We start from the raw sequence: 15,626 nt of genomic DNA, 5'->3' as shown, positions 1-15,626 counted from the left end.
ATCATTCATTAAAGAGGGAACTAGCCTATATTTGAGTCATAACTTCATTTAGCTACACAAGTGTAATTCTGAATATTGGCTCATTTTACTTCATTCAATTGATGTCATCTATGAAGTAGTTGATTAAGCAGACATGATCTCATAAGCTTAAGTCTGCTTGATGCCATTGTTGTGTAAACCCTTGTCTACAATCTAGCTCATATCAGATTGTCCCATCTCAATTTGTAATCCTAATTGATGTTGATCTTCACGGTGTAAATATGCTTCACATGGGACATGGTGCAGATTTCATTCATACCACAAATGAATTTATCATGGTTTGATTGCTATAGAATGTACTTTGGACCACTAAATTTAAATACTAAAAGTTTATTTAAACAAGTATAAAAATGAAAGGTCCATATTGCACCAGGTTGTAGCCATTAACAAAGATTTCAAACCCACTTTATTAGATGAAATTGTGGTTCTTAATAAACGGACCATGTTAAACCTATCCATAGGTCCAATCTACTTGAAAATGCATAAGTGAGCTTGCACTCATTGATATGGTATGCACATTTGTAAACATCCATCTCGAGAGTATTTGAGATGTGCAATACCAGTTAATCTGGTTAACTCTAATATGAAAAGAAAATTATAAAACAAATATAAAATATTAATAATTTAAGTGCCCAAAAAAGTTGAAAGAAGAGGGTTGACCATAGACAACCCTACTCCCCCTTGCTTGCTCTTCATTCTTAGACACTAGTTCCTGCCCATAGAAACTCTCTCCTTTCTCTTCATTCTCAGACACAAGTTCTTGTAAACAAATACAAAAGAAATAAAAGAGTGCCTCTTATGGGCTTACAAACACACTAGAATGTGTGCAACCAAGGACCATTTATGGGTAAAATACAAAGAACACAAGTACAAGAGCTACTTAGGGGCTAGAACATGACATGCACAAGCACAAGAGCCTCTTAAAGGCAAGAACACTGTTAAAATGTATTGTGTATATATATATATATTGTTAAGATGTATATATATATATATATATATACACATTTAGATATACTGTTGTGTATGTAAACTGAAATACCCATCAGGGGTATTTCAGTCATTCCACTTTTGTAATAGGTGTCAGTCCACTAGGGACTGACAACTTTTCTTATTTCTTATTTCTTACTTTTTTAAATATTACTGTTGTGACAGTTATATAGCTGTTGGAGCTGGTCCAACTACAACAGCTAGTTGGGCCAGCCCCTTATGTCTTGGAGTGCCTATTTAAAGGCACTCCCTCCCTTGTACTATGTTATGCTTGTTGAAAGCATATTTGAATAAAAGATTTTTTTTTACTCTAGTTCTTGCTCTCTTTTGAGAGATTTATGTGTTAGCCCTTGGTGGCTTATTATAATTGGCCCATTAGTGGCTTGTGTATTTGTGGATGTGCACACTTGTAGCCCTTTTGTGGCATTGTGTTTGTGCACTTGGTATTTCATTACATGGTATCAGAGCTTTCAGTGCTCTTGGGTGAAAGCTTGTAGGTGAAGAGGAGGATTGTGGGATCAGTGGAGCATTGGTTCGTTGCCTCGGGAAGCACACCATCAAACTTCTCCAACACTTTTTTCTTGCTATCTTTTCCTCTTCTTATCCCTTTTCTTTTCTTTTCTCCACTATGGCCGATAAAAGAAATTGTAACGGTTGTTCCCTTCAAATGTGATGAGAAACTACAACATATAGGCCACGACAGTGAAAAGAATCCTCATGGGTAAAGATATGGGGCATTTTGTTGATGGATCTGCATTGGAACCACCACCAATTCTCACAAAATTGGTTGTTGGAACCGATGGTGAATCCAAATAAGAAAGTCTTAAGGGGATTGGAAGAGAAAAGGCTATGCTTATACAAAAAGGCTTATAAAGAGTGGAAAGTAGGCCATGCCAAGGTTCTTTCCTTCTTTATGAGAAGTATGCATGAGTTGCTTTGCTTTGATATCCTTGAATTTGAAAGAGCCGGTGAGGCTTGTGAATATGCTAGACAAACATATACCAAAAAAGATGTGGCACACAAATGAGCTCTCAAAGACAAAATACATAGTCACAAACAAGGTGATAAAACCGTGAGGGAATACTATAGTACCCTAAAAAAGCTTTGGGATCAATTGGCTAAACTTGAACCTATATTAGGGGGCTCCTAATGATGCTCAAGAATGAAAGAAATACAAGCATGAGGGACAATTGTTCCAATTTTTTAGAAGTCTTAGACTCATTTGAAAAAGTTCGGGTGTAACGACCCCAACTCATCTTCGTTGAAAAGTATTTTTTTTTAAAACAATTGCGGAAACAAACCCAGAGACCTGGGGCCTTATAGACATAACACATTCAAAAGCCACATGGGATCTTACATTAACCATCAATCAAACTAAATAACTTTATTCATCATTAATTAAAGTTTGAAAACAATAAACAAATGAATATCAATAAAACAAAATAGAGCCACTCTGTCTCAAAGTAAAATATCAAAACAATCACACAGTTCTTGTAGCTCCCTATAGCAGCTGGTCTCATCACTAGGCTTCTGAGGTTGCGAAAACATAAAGAAATGATGTTAGAATCATATGTCCTGCGTACGAATTCCTTTAATAATTCAAATAAGCAAGAAGAATCTAAATCAAATTCATGCAACATTTTTAGAAGAATACAACTACAACAAATTTCAGTATTCAAATCACCATTCATTCATTAGCGGACATTTATCATGCAACACCACTATATCACAGTTAAAAAAAGAGGTAAAGATGCATGATTTAATGCAGAACAGGAATATGCATGATATCAATGCACATGCTGGTAAAATATACTCTCTCTATATATATATATACCTGATAGAGGTATTTTTGTAATTTCACATAGTTGTTTTAGAAAACAACTATTTTTATTTTTTTGTTAAAATGTAATTTCTTTTTTATTTTTTTGTTTTTCATTTTTTGTATTTTTTAGGAACCAAAAGGGGATCCAACCATAGAGTCGTTGGAGCCCCCAACGGTCACAAATGTGATCGTTGTGGGCTCCCAACGACTCCATGCGAGCCCCCTTTTGGGCTCTTCTTTTGAGTCCCTTGGCCTTCCTTTTCCTTCCACTCCCTCTTGTATAAATAGGGGTGAACCCCTTGTATGTATGCATTCTTGAGAGCTCTTTCTCTTTTCAATAAGAGGCTTTTTATATTGTTGCCTTCTTAAAGGCTTGTGTTTGTATTGTCCCTTAGTGGACTTGTGATATTGTCTCTTTTATTCATTGTTGTAAGTGCTTATAAGCACTCTTTATATTTCCACAATATCTCATTACACGGTATCAGAGCCACTCGGTTCTTGAAAGAAAAGTGTGGTACGTATATTTCATATTTTGTGTATCTCTTCTCTTCTCACTTCTTGGAAACATCATGGAGGCAAAGATTGACTTATCCTTCAAGCTCAATGGAAAGAATTACATGATGTGGGCATCGGCAATGGAAAACAACCTCAAAGGAAAGAAACTTTGGGATTTTGTCATGGGTACCGTTCCGGAACCTAAACTTATGCTTTTAAAGAACGAAGGAGGTCAAGAAAAAGCTCTTGAAAGAGATGCTCGCCTCAAGGCCATTGAAAATCATAAAAAAAGAAGTGGAAGATTGGGAAAGCAATCACGCAAAAATCCTTGCGTTGTTTATGAACAATGTTGAACTCAAGGTATGTGCTAATATAGCTAAATTTCGCCGGGTCAATGAGGCTTAGTTCTTTATGAAGGTTATGTATACCCAAAAGGATCTTACAAGAGCGTATTTTTTGCAAGAAAAGATTAGAACCATCAAACAAGGTGATTCTAGCATTCAAGACTATTATAGTGCCTTAAACCCACTATGGCATGAATTGGCGCTTTTAGAGCCAAAATGGGTTGCTATGGAAGATGTTGAATTGAGACAAAAACAAATGAAACAAGAACGATTGTTTCAATTTCTTTTTGGGCTACGTCCCGAATTTGAGCAAGTGAGATCCTCACTTCTCCATAGATCTATCTTTCCTCCAATTGAGGATGTCATTGCCGAAATCACTCAAGAGGAGACAAGGCTTGGCATGAGTAAACATGTTGATGAAGTGCTTGCCGTATCCAAACCCAGCAACAATGTAAGAACCTATAAATCTCCTAACTTTGAGAAACAAGGAAACTATAATGGAGGAAGAAAAATGATTGTTTGTCATCGTTGCTATAAGCTGGGTCACATCAAACCCGCTTGCCCAAAGCTTAATGGAACTTTCAAGCCTAAGGTGGCCTCTCTTGAAGAAATTACCACCAAAGAAGATGAAGGCAAGAATGGTGAGCTCAAAGAAACTCTTGGGCAAATATCTATGGCTCTTCAACAAATTCTTAAAGCTTCTTCCTCCACATCGGGTGCGGCTATTGCTTCTACATCATCACCCGGTACGTATTCTTGGATCCTTGACTCCGGAGCCTCTTTTCATATGACCCCCCATGAAAATGCACTTGTTGATGTTTGCACCAATTCAAAGGGTTCTTGTGTCTCTACGACTGATGGAACATTTTTAAAAATTTTAAGTATTGGCTCTTTTAAAGACTCAAAATTTTTGTGTTCCAAAAGTAAGAGTTGTTCCCAAACTAAATTTAAATCTCTTTTTGGTCTCTCAAATTGCCGACCGTGGATGTGAAATATCTTTCTCATCTAATAGTTGCTTTGTGCAAGATCTCTGGTCCGAGAAGCAGATTGGGCAAGGCCATAGAAAGGGAGACCTCTACTATATGGATCATCTAGACCTTCCCACAAATTATTTTTGTTCTTATGTCCAAGAAAAAAATATGGGAACTTGGCATAAAAGACTTGGTCATCCAAGTTATTCCAAAATGTACTTTTTTCCCTTTGGAAACAAATTTTGTAAGGAAAAAGAAATTAATTGCAAAGATTGTATTTTTGGAAAAATGAAGTCTATTACGTTTCCAACTAGAACTTTTCTTTCTTTAAGACCATTTGAATTGGTGCATTCGGATGTCTGGGGGCCTTCTCCAGTCATGTCTAAAGGGGGTTATTCTTATTATGTTACTTTTATTGATGACTTTACTCGGTATGTTTGGATTTATTTTCTTAGTCATAAGTCGGAAGTATTTACTTTCTTTAAAGATTTTCATAGAAAAATCCAAAATCAATTCCAAAGTAACATATCTACTTTGAGAACCGATTCCGGTGGTGAATATTTATCTCATGAATTTCAAAACTATTTAACTCAAAATGGAATTTGTCATAAAAAATCATGTCCTAGAACCCCTCAACAAAATGGCCTAGCAGAAAGGAAACATAGGCACATTGTAGAAACCGCTAGAACATTACTTGTCTCTAGAAATATTCCAAAGAAGTTTTGGGCCGAAGTCGTTCTAACCGCAACTTATCTAATCAATAGAATGCCTTCTTCTAAGTTAAAAAATGCTTCTCCCTATGAAAAACTCTTTAAATTTTTACCCGATTTCAATCCTCTTCGTATTTTTGGTTGTAAATGCTTTGTTCTATTGCATAAGAGAGATAAGTTGTCTCCAAAAGCAATTGAATGTGTTTTTCTAGGATATGGTGAAAATAAAAAAAGGTATAGATGTTATGATTTTAAAAATGATAAACTTTATGTTTCAAAAGATGTAACATTTTTAGAAGATGAGAATGGTTTTGATAAAATAGAAGAAACAAATGAAATTGATTACATATTTTTATATGATCTTATTGATGACATACAAAATGATTCTCTTGAAAGCATAGAAGATACATGTGAGGTGTCCAACCTTGATATAATACCCTCAAATGATAATGATGCAAATATGAATGTATACTCAAGAAGAAATCAAGAAAACCCTGTTAGTGTCCTCAAAAAATACTCCCAAATTTCTGAGTCTACCGAGGAACCACAAATTAGACATTCTTCTAGAATATCAATACCACCAAATAGGTTTGTATCCTATGATTCTTTGACACCCAACTATCGAGCATGTTTAATAACCCTACATTCTTATTTTGAACCTGCTTACTATAATCAAGCTAAATCTATACCACATTGGGTTGAAGCAATGCAAGTTGAACTAGATGCACTAAAAAAGGCTAATACTTGGGAAATAGTTAATCTACCCCAAAACAAAAAACCTATTGGGTGTTGCTGGGTTTTCAAAGTCAAAACTAAAAGCGATGAATCTTTAGAACGATATAAAGCTAGGTTAATCGCTAAGGGATACTCACAAGGATATGAAATTGATTATGAAGAAACATTCGCTCCCGTAGCTCGAATGACCAGTGTCAGGACTTTAATAGCTGTCGCATCAACCAAAAAATGACCTATTTATCAATTTGATGTAAAAAATTCTTTTTTAAATGAAAGTTTAAATGAAGAAGTTTACATGGATCCACCACCTGGAATTAATATTGAGCAAGGTCAAACTCTTCGACTTTTAAAAGCATTGTATGGCCTTAAACAAGCCCCTAAGGCTTGGTATGATCGTTTTAGTGATATCATGATAAAATTACGATTTCACTCTTGTTATATTGACACTGCTCTTTTTGTTAAAAATGCAGGTACTAGTATTGTTATGTTGTTACTTTATGTTGATGATATGATTATCACTGGGAATGGTCAAAATAGTATTGTTGATGTTAAAAATATGTTAAAAAATAATTTTGATATGTCTGATTTAGGTTTTCTTAGATATTTTTTTGGAATTGAAGTTGCATATTCTTCTCGAGGATATATTTTGTCACAGATGAAGCGTGCTGCAGATATATGTTCTAAGTCTGGCATTTCAGATGATAAAAAAGTAGACTTTCGAGGTTATTAATGCCAAATTACGGTTGGCGGATGGGGTTCTTCTGGAAGATCCCACACTCTACAGACAACTCATTGGGTCTCTCACCTACTTAACCATCACCAGACCAGATATCACCCATGCGGTTAACTCAGTTAGTCAATTTCAGCATGCTCCTACAACTGTGTACATGAATGTTGTTCTCCGGATCATTCGTTACATTCAGAACACCATCAATAAAGGGCTATTTCTATCCTTCTCTTCTTCCTTGAATCTTCTTGCTTATACTGATGCAGATTGGGGAGGTAATCCTAATGATCGAGTCTCAACTACTGGTTTTTGTGTCTTTGTAGGGGACTCTTTGATTGCCTGGCGATGCAAGAAGCAGCAGAAAGTTTCACTATCATCTATTGAAGTTGAGTATCGGGCTATGACAACCACAACAATGGAACTTGTATGGCTTCGCAGTCGGCTTAAAGACATGGGGGTTGATATTACCGAAGCTTCAAAGTTATGTTGCGACAACAAGAGTGTCATCTATATTGCAAACAATCATACCTTCTATGAGCGTACCAAACATATCGAAATGGATTGCCAGTATGTTCGCGATGAATACTTACGAGGAACAATTGCTCTACCGTATGTCATTTCAGAATATCAGTTGGTGGACTTCTTTACTAAAGCCCTTCCGGCTCCTCGCTTCATGTTTCTCCTTGGCAAACTTTCTGTCATTTCCCCATAAAGTTTGAGGGAGGGTGTTAAAATGTACTCCATATATATATATATATATATATATATATATATATATATATTACATCAATACCCAATAGGGGTATTTTTGTAATTTCACATAGTTGTTTTAGAAAACAACTATTTTTATTTTTTGTTAAAATGTAATTTCTTTTTTATTTTTTTGTTTTTCATTTTTGTATTTTTTAGGAACCAAAAGGGGCTCCAACCATAGAGTCGTTGGAGCCCCCAACGGTCACAAATGTGACCGTTGGGGGGCTCCCAATGACTCCATGGGAGCCCCCCTTTTGGGCTCTTCTTTTGAGGCCCTTGGCCTTCCTTTTCCTTCCACTCCTTGTATAAATAGGGGTCAACCCCTTGTATGTATTCATTCTTGAGAGCTCTCTCTCTTTTCAATAAGAGACTTTTTATATTGTTGCTTTCTTAAAGGCTTGTGTTTGTATTGTCCCTTAGTGGACTTGTGATATTGTCTCTTTTATTCATTGTTGTAAGTGCTTATAAGCACTCTTTATATTTTTGCAATATCTCATTATACATGCATGAGTAACTTATTATCTTTTATCGTATGCATGTTCCTATTATATGCATAATTTTAATTTCACTTTCCATTAAAACCCGCGGATACTTAAAACAGACACAACCTAAGTCACATGGGTGCGGGTGCGGGTGCGGGGATTCGGCACTTCCAAAAAACCCGGGTGCGGGGGTGCGGCAAAATATATATATATATATATATATATATATATATATATATATATATATATATATATATATATATATATATATATATATATATATATATATATAAGGGGTCCGGGTTCCCCCGACGCGGGTCCTGGGCAAGGCCGTTCTATATCTTATTACCCACAATAGGGATTGTACCGCCTCCAGCCATCTTTTCTACTTTTACATTTTTAGATTTCTTTATGACATATAATAAGATATGTCAGTTCTTTATGACATATAATAAATGTCAGTGCATCACGTGAAGTGGAGGGGATTTTGTGTTTTGCGCTTTTTCCTTCTGGAAGTGGAGGGGAGACTAGTTGGGGGCAATTAGTTAGTGCATCACGTGAAGGAACTTTGGTTAGAGTCCCCAACCCTGGTTGGGTGCAACACTCGAGACATGTAAAGGGTTAATGTGATGTGATTTGAAGTAATAAGGGGCAGCAACGTTAGCTTTACTAATTTGTCCCAAAGGCCGAATGTTGGAAGCATGGGAGGGGAGATTGGTTGCGCATCAGAGACGGGCAGTAGTAGCGCAGGCACAGCAGGGAGCTTTGCAGGCGCAGCAGCAACAGCCTTGGCCGTGAATGATTCCCTTTAGGTTGGTGGCTTCAAAGGAGAGCTGAAGAGAGGGAAGGTATTAGTCCGGCGCCTCAAAAGCTGTCTCGCACCGACGCGTTCCCCTTTAGGATGCCTCCCTTCTCCCGTTGTGACAACAGCCCCACCTTTTATAACAGTGAGGGCAGGTTGAGGTATTTATACGATGTCCCCGGTGGTGCAGTTGCAGCAGGAGCTACTGCAACAATGACTCTGCAACCTTTTCCTATTGCCTTCAAATCCCCAGGTATCAACTCTAAAACAACACCCCTTCCAAAACACCCTTTGCATTTTTCCGGCACCTCTGATTTGCCCAAAGAATCACCCTTGTACCATTTCATAGGGCAAACTAAAAAAAAAAATCAAAAAATGTATCAAAATGACCCTGGGTGCGTTGACCGCACCCAGGGTCGTGTTGACCGCACCCGGTGCCGCACCCGCACGCGCACCCGCGTCGAGTCGCGTCGACGCGGGTGCGGCACCTGCTTTGCCGAGTCCCTGTGACATAGGACACAACAAATTCTCGAGTTCAAGTTAGGTCTCCACTTGTAGCTTAACACACAATTTGTGTTTTATTTCTGAGTTTCACACTTGACTCTCGACCAATATCAAGAATCAATACCATCCATCAAAACATTAGAATTCAGTATCTGTCGGGATATTAGGGAAATCAGCTTCCACTAATGCGACTTTCTTGGTATAGCAATAACAATAGTTTTGTTTACACACCACCCCCAGGCAAAGTGACGAAATCTTTATAAAACCGTGGTCGGGAGGTGAACCACTTAATTGGGTTGAGAGACACAATTACACACGGAGTTTTAGTATCCTCATGATTTCCCAAAACCAAAGTTCAGGATTCTCACACTATAAAAGGAACATCTATGAAGAAGCATTAATTACATTGTTTTTCTTTTTTTATCAAAAGAAAGATTTATTTCTCAATATTCGTTTTACAAATCAGCATTCAAAACACAACACGAGACCTCACCCCATTACAATATGGAACAGTGCAATTAATGCAAAAATTCAATAATATTAAATTGATTTTTGCGACGCATATAACTAAATATAGAGCAACACATGCTCGTGGTCCACACGGCTTACAATGGTTCACATTTGACCACTGATGCACCTTATGCAAAAACCATAATGGGCATGCATATATAAAAATATTCACCATGCTTACAAATGCACATTATGCCACCAAATTGAGAATATATATGTATAACAATTTCACATATGCATATGAACATATGCCTGCAAAATACATCTTTATTTTCACGATTCATTTCATGTATAATATGCAAACATGCATGTGATCATGCTAGTGAAACAACCATGTAAATTTCAGGATTACACGTGCTCACTACATGTATACGTATGTAAACAACACATTAAATTTCATAAGCATGAGTAATCAACAATTTTTTTTACCATTTCGGGCAAGCTCGGGGTACAACCACCAAGTCCAAGCCATGCTGCCCGGACTCAAGACAGTACTGGTAATCACATGAAAATATGTCCAATGCTCATATGCAAACATGCATAACAGTTCAATCATAAACATGCATAATCTGCACATTGACAGACACAAATCTGCATGTTACACATGTATAAATCTACACATTCAACATGTACTTTAAGATGTGTAAATCTGAACATAAGCAGGAGTATTTGACATATGTAAATCTGTACATAACCATGAGTATTTATCAAGCATATACATGCCCATGTAAATCTGAACATACATGTAAATTTAAACATACATGTAAATCTGAATATATATGTAAATCTGGTCATGAACCTATAATATAAGTAATTCTGGACATTTAACATGCATATTTATTATTCTTTTGAAAAACTGCCCGGTTTTACTTTTGGAACCTGCCCAGTTCTATATTTTGAATTTGCTGAGTTTCTTTATACAGTTACGAATCTGCCCAGCCGAACTGCATGTCTGTTGGGGGCTTTAACATGTATATTGCCCAGCCAACCTGCAGTCGGCTGGAGCTTTATCAGGAAATCATTGCCCAGTTTCTGTTCATATGTATATATTCTGCCCAGCCGAAGCAATCGGCTGGGCTTTGACAGTTCTTGTGGGCTCACTGCTTTAGAATCGGCCCAGCCAATGCAGTCGGCTGGGCTTGCCATCACTAGGTTTTGCAGTCGGCTGGGCTTAATCATAAGCCCATAATTTTTTTTTCAGTTTGGCCTTTGACAGACGAGTGACTGCCCAGCCGAGACAGTCGGCTGGGCTCACTGTCTTTTTTTTTTGAACCAGCCCAGCCGATGCAGTCTGATGGGCTGGCTATCGTAAGGTTTTGCATCGGCTGGGCTTAACCCGAAGCCCATATATATATATTTAAAAAAAAGTTGATAATCGGCCCAGCCGACACAGTTGGCTGGGGCTTAGCAACATCAAATCAGTCGGCTGGGCTGTAACAGTTTATGAAACTGTTCAGCATCTCCATATATATATATATATATATATATATATATATATATATATATAGGATGCTGCCGCAAGCCCGGTTTGGGTCGAATCTGGCCCAAACCGTGGTTGTGACTATCTTAAACAACATCTTATATATATATATACACACACGTGCATGGACAAACATACATGAAAACACATATAAAGTATGCTCATGCCACAAAATCAATGCTACATCTGAAGTACACATAAACTACCATGCCTGAACCGATTTTTTTTGTAGGTTGAACATGAGAAAACTAATCTAATTCATGGGTTCCTTAAAAAACATTACCTAAATCCGATTTAGGCTCTTTTTCCCCATTCGAATAAAAAGAAAAACCCGTACCTTGTTTGGAAATCGAGAAAGACCGAGCAAATCGTCGGATACTCGGAGAAGAAGGTTGATCTCTTCTTTCTTCTTCTTCTCCTTCTTTTCCTTTCCTCCTCCTCTCTCTTTTTCTCTCTCCCACGAGTTTTCTCTCTCTCTCTCTCTCTTTCTTTCTTTCTTTTTTTCTTTTTTGAAGTTTTTATAATGGGGGCCTTTAGAGGGTGACTGCCCCCCTCTAGGGTTTTCCTCAAATGTGGGCGGGAGATAGAGCTTCCCATATAGGAGTCTATCTCCAACTCCTTTCCATATCCCATGAGATTTTTTTGTTGACTTTTTCAAACTTTTTTCTTTTTCTAACTACTTTTACTGTTTTGTTTACTCACCCTTTTTGGGCTCTTCTAGAGGGTGACGCCCCCCCCTCTAGAAACCCTAATTAGTTAACTACCTCATCTGATACAATTTCAGAATTTATTACTAGAACTCTTTTAAATGCAAAAGATGTAAAACCCACTAAACAAAAAAAAAAAATTTCGGACCCGGGTAGGATTCAGACCCGACCCGAACCCAATAACAGTCGGCAGGGGTCAAGCCCTGCCAACTTTGACCCCTCTTTTGGCAGGTTGGCAGGCGTAAGGCCCCTACCTCTGTCGGTGTTTCTTGTAGGATGGCAGGGTGCCCCGCCCTTGCCAACTCCTGCTTTGCCTGCGTATTGAGAGAAGCAGGCCCCCCTGCCCTTTTGCCACCCTTTGGCAGGCATGGGCCTCTGTTGTTCGGGCATGCATGGAATAGGGCTCCCTGCCTCTACCACTTCTTGCTGGGCAGGGGCTGCCTCTGCAGCTTTTTGGCTGGGAGCAGTGCCCCCCTGCAGGCAGGGAGAGCCCCTTGCCTGCCCTCGCATCGGGGTCCGGTCTGCCGACCATTGTGGGTCTTACCGGACCCGCCTCCTGTTTTGGATCATGTCATACTAACATCTTTGCGCTCGCAGGTTGCACAAAGGATCTCGCTCACACCCCGCGAACCGAGACATTGATCGCTTATACTCGAAGACGTGTGCAACCTCCCAAAACCTCCAAGGTAGGGGAAAGTCGCGCAAAAAGGGCAGTAGATGAATTGAATTAAGTTGAAATAATTAAAATGGCCATGCTAGATATGCCTAGATTTACTTTATTGCTTTGCGTATTTACTTGCTTGCACGTTTATTGGTCGATGTACAGTTTCGTACCTCATGCATTATTTGCATATTTACTTGATCAAATATTTTGTCGAGGTACGGTTTCGTACCTCGTGCGTTGCTTACACATTTACTTGCTTGCCCATCTTTTTGGCCGAGGTATGGTTTTGTATCTCGTGCATTTTGCTTATGCATTTTTCGTTCAATGTGCGATTTCGCACATCCAGTATTGCTTAGTACTTTGCTGTCACGCTATAATGGGCACATGCTCGCAGTTGTGATATACAAGTAAATGTAGTCTTTTATATATCCTGTTTTCGCTAATCTTCGAAGGATGCGAGTTGCGCTTGTGCGCAACAGTTCTTTTTAAAATGATTCCTTATGCGAATCCAGTTTTCAAATGCATCATTTTGCAAAAGCAAAGATTGGAAGTCTCACAGGTTGCGAAAGTGCAACTAAGTTTTCCAAGTCAGCATTTTCGAAAAGAATGTTTTACAACTATAATTTGATATTTTGATATGATTCGGAAACTCTGAAAAGGGTTACAACTTATAGAGTGTGCAGTCTTGTAGAGCAACTCGAAGGTTTTGGGAGTTGTGATATAACAATCAAGTCTCCCAAATTGTCGTGTCTTTGGAAAACGAAAGCAAGATCCATAACGATCTCTTGGACGCAATATTGTATCGTCACTCTAAAAGAGAGAATACGACATCTGAGCATTTTCTAATTTGCATTGAATCTTAGTGTAATTTTTGTGTTGGGGTTCTGTTGGGAACCCTACACCCATTTTGTCGTAATGTATTTATAGACATGCGCGACATGGTAGTACTATGATGACCGGATGAGAGATCCGAGACGATCTCGTACCGTGCAATATGCCATTGTTGTTAATATAATTTAAAAAACGATCTGGTCAAACTGAGTAATTATTGTGTTACTTTTATGAAAGATAAATGTTGGGGTTTCTTTTGAGAAATCATTCTCCTTTTTATCGTAGTCGTACCTTTTGATAAGTATGGCCGTATCTTTGGAAAGGTACATCACATTGGTGTTACGATGATCGGATGAGAGGTTTGTGGTAACCTCGAAACGTGTTTTGGCACATTATTGTAATCATATAATATTGTTATTCGCCTAACAGGCAAGAGGTTCGTAAGGTTCTAAGGGACAAGAGCATGACATGTTTTAACTTGAATGGCTACACCATATATTATTGGCAAAGCAATATTATGGGGATTCCCTTTGAGAAATCCTTACCCCTCTCATCGTAGTTGTACTTTTGAACATGTACGTTACATACTACGATGAGTAGGATGAGAGGTCTATGTCTACCTAGAACGTGCAATGACACGTGTTTGAGACCACAAAATGGTGATATTTTCACCTTCACAATATGTTGACTCCTCTCATCATGATTGTACTTTTGAACAGGTACATTGCGTACTGCAACGAGTAGGATAAGAGGTGTGTGTTGTTGCCTCGAACGTGCACTGACATGTATGAATCACCTAATGGTGACGGTTTCGTCTTTACAAGTAAGATGCTCGAGTGGGTCTAGCAGACCAGAGCATGTAAAATGGGGCGGCGGTTAAGAAACCCCCGTCATGCCCATTCGACCCACTGACTTCCGCCAAAAGAGATGATAGGATGGTACAAAACTCTGATGGACATGCCATTAATGACTATTTCGGGCAAAAGACTCAGCTTCCCCAGTCATCAGAGTTAAGGGAAATGGGCTATAAAAGATAGCTTTCAGGACACTTATGTAGAAGTTTGGATGCATCCACGGGCCACCTATGCCTTTGGGGATTTACTCTCTTGGTCACTAGCTGTCCCCTTAGGAGCAGACTCAGTCAGTCATCCGGGTTATCTAAAACACAATAAACCCCCGGACTGGTCTTGGTTGTTTCTACGTTTCGTGCCTTGCGCGTATCCGAACATAAGTTAACCCACATTATTTGAGATGTGTGTGTTGTGATATGACTTGCTTGTTTACTCAATAGTTCAATATATTACTCGTTGAATTATGCACGTCTGTTGTAGCGTTACACTAGTTCTTTGTTAGTAATAACTAACTGTTTGTACTAGTTAAATGCTTATGATGATAGCATTTTGCTAGTTGCAAGATGATGCATGTGACTTGTTTTACTACTTGGTTAAACTATTCGTGCTTGTTGTAATGCTCCCAAGATTCAGTGACTAGCTAATTCAAACATAATTTTCCGCTGAACCTGTATTTCAAACTCTGATAAATAATCGATTTCAAAGCTTTCAATCTTTTCATAAAAAGTTTCAAGTCCTGGATTTTTTGGGCGTTATAAAAGATGTTCCAAAACATTTGTGGACCGAAGCATGCTTGACGGTTGTGTATCTCATCAACCGACTTTTGTCATCTAAGCTTCAAAACATCTCTTTATGAAAAAAATTTTAAAACCTCTTCTGATTATCTTAGACTAAGACCTTTTGGATGTAAATGCTTTATTCTTACCAATAAAAATGATAAATTCTCTCCTAAAGCCATACAGTGTGCTTTCTTTGGATACAGAGAAACTAAAAAAGAGTTTAGATGCTTTGATTTCAAAAAGGATAAACTATATATATTTAGGAATGTTTGCTTTCTAGAAAGTGAAAGTTTTTTACAAAATGTGACTAAGAAAGACTTAATATTCTTTTACTTGAATTATTGCCTCAAAATAAGGACGATCCTTTGAATTATTGCCTTAAAATAAGGATGATCCTTTGATTGAGAATGATAGAGATGAAGAGCCTCAATCA

General features: G+C 38.1%; 1 protein-coding gene across 1 annotated transcript in view; it reads left to right on the top strand.

Moving 5' to 3' along the window:
* LOC149829036 (brefeldin A-inhibited guanine nucleotide-exchange protein 1-like) overlaps nucleotides 1-15,626 on the top strand; it is a 47,084-nt gene that overhangs the window by 13,344 nt on the left and 18,114 nt on the right. The window lies entirely within an intron of this gene.

This window comes from Nuphar pumila, chromosome 9 (assembly GCF_984573655.1).
Source record: "Nuphar pumila chromosome 9, dmNupPumi1.hap1.1, whole genome shotgun sequence".
Lineage (NCBI taxonomy): Eukaryota > Viridiplantae > Streptophyta > Magnoliopsida > Nymphaeales > Nymphaeaceae > Nuphar > Nuphar pumila.
The sequence above is the reverse complement of the archived record's forward strand: the minus strand, read 5'-3'. Positions and strand labels throughout refer to the sequence as shown.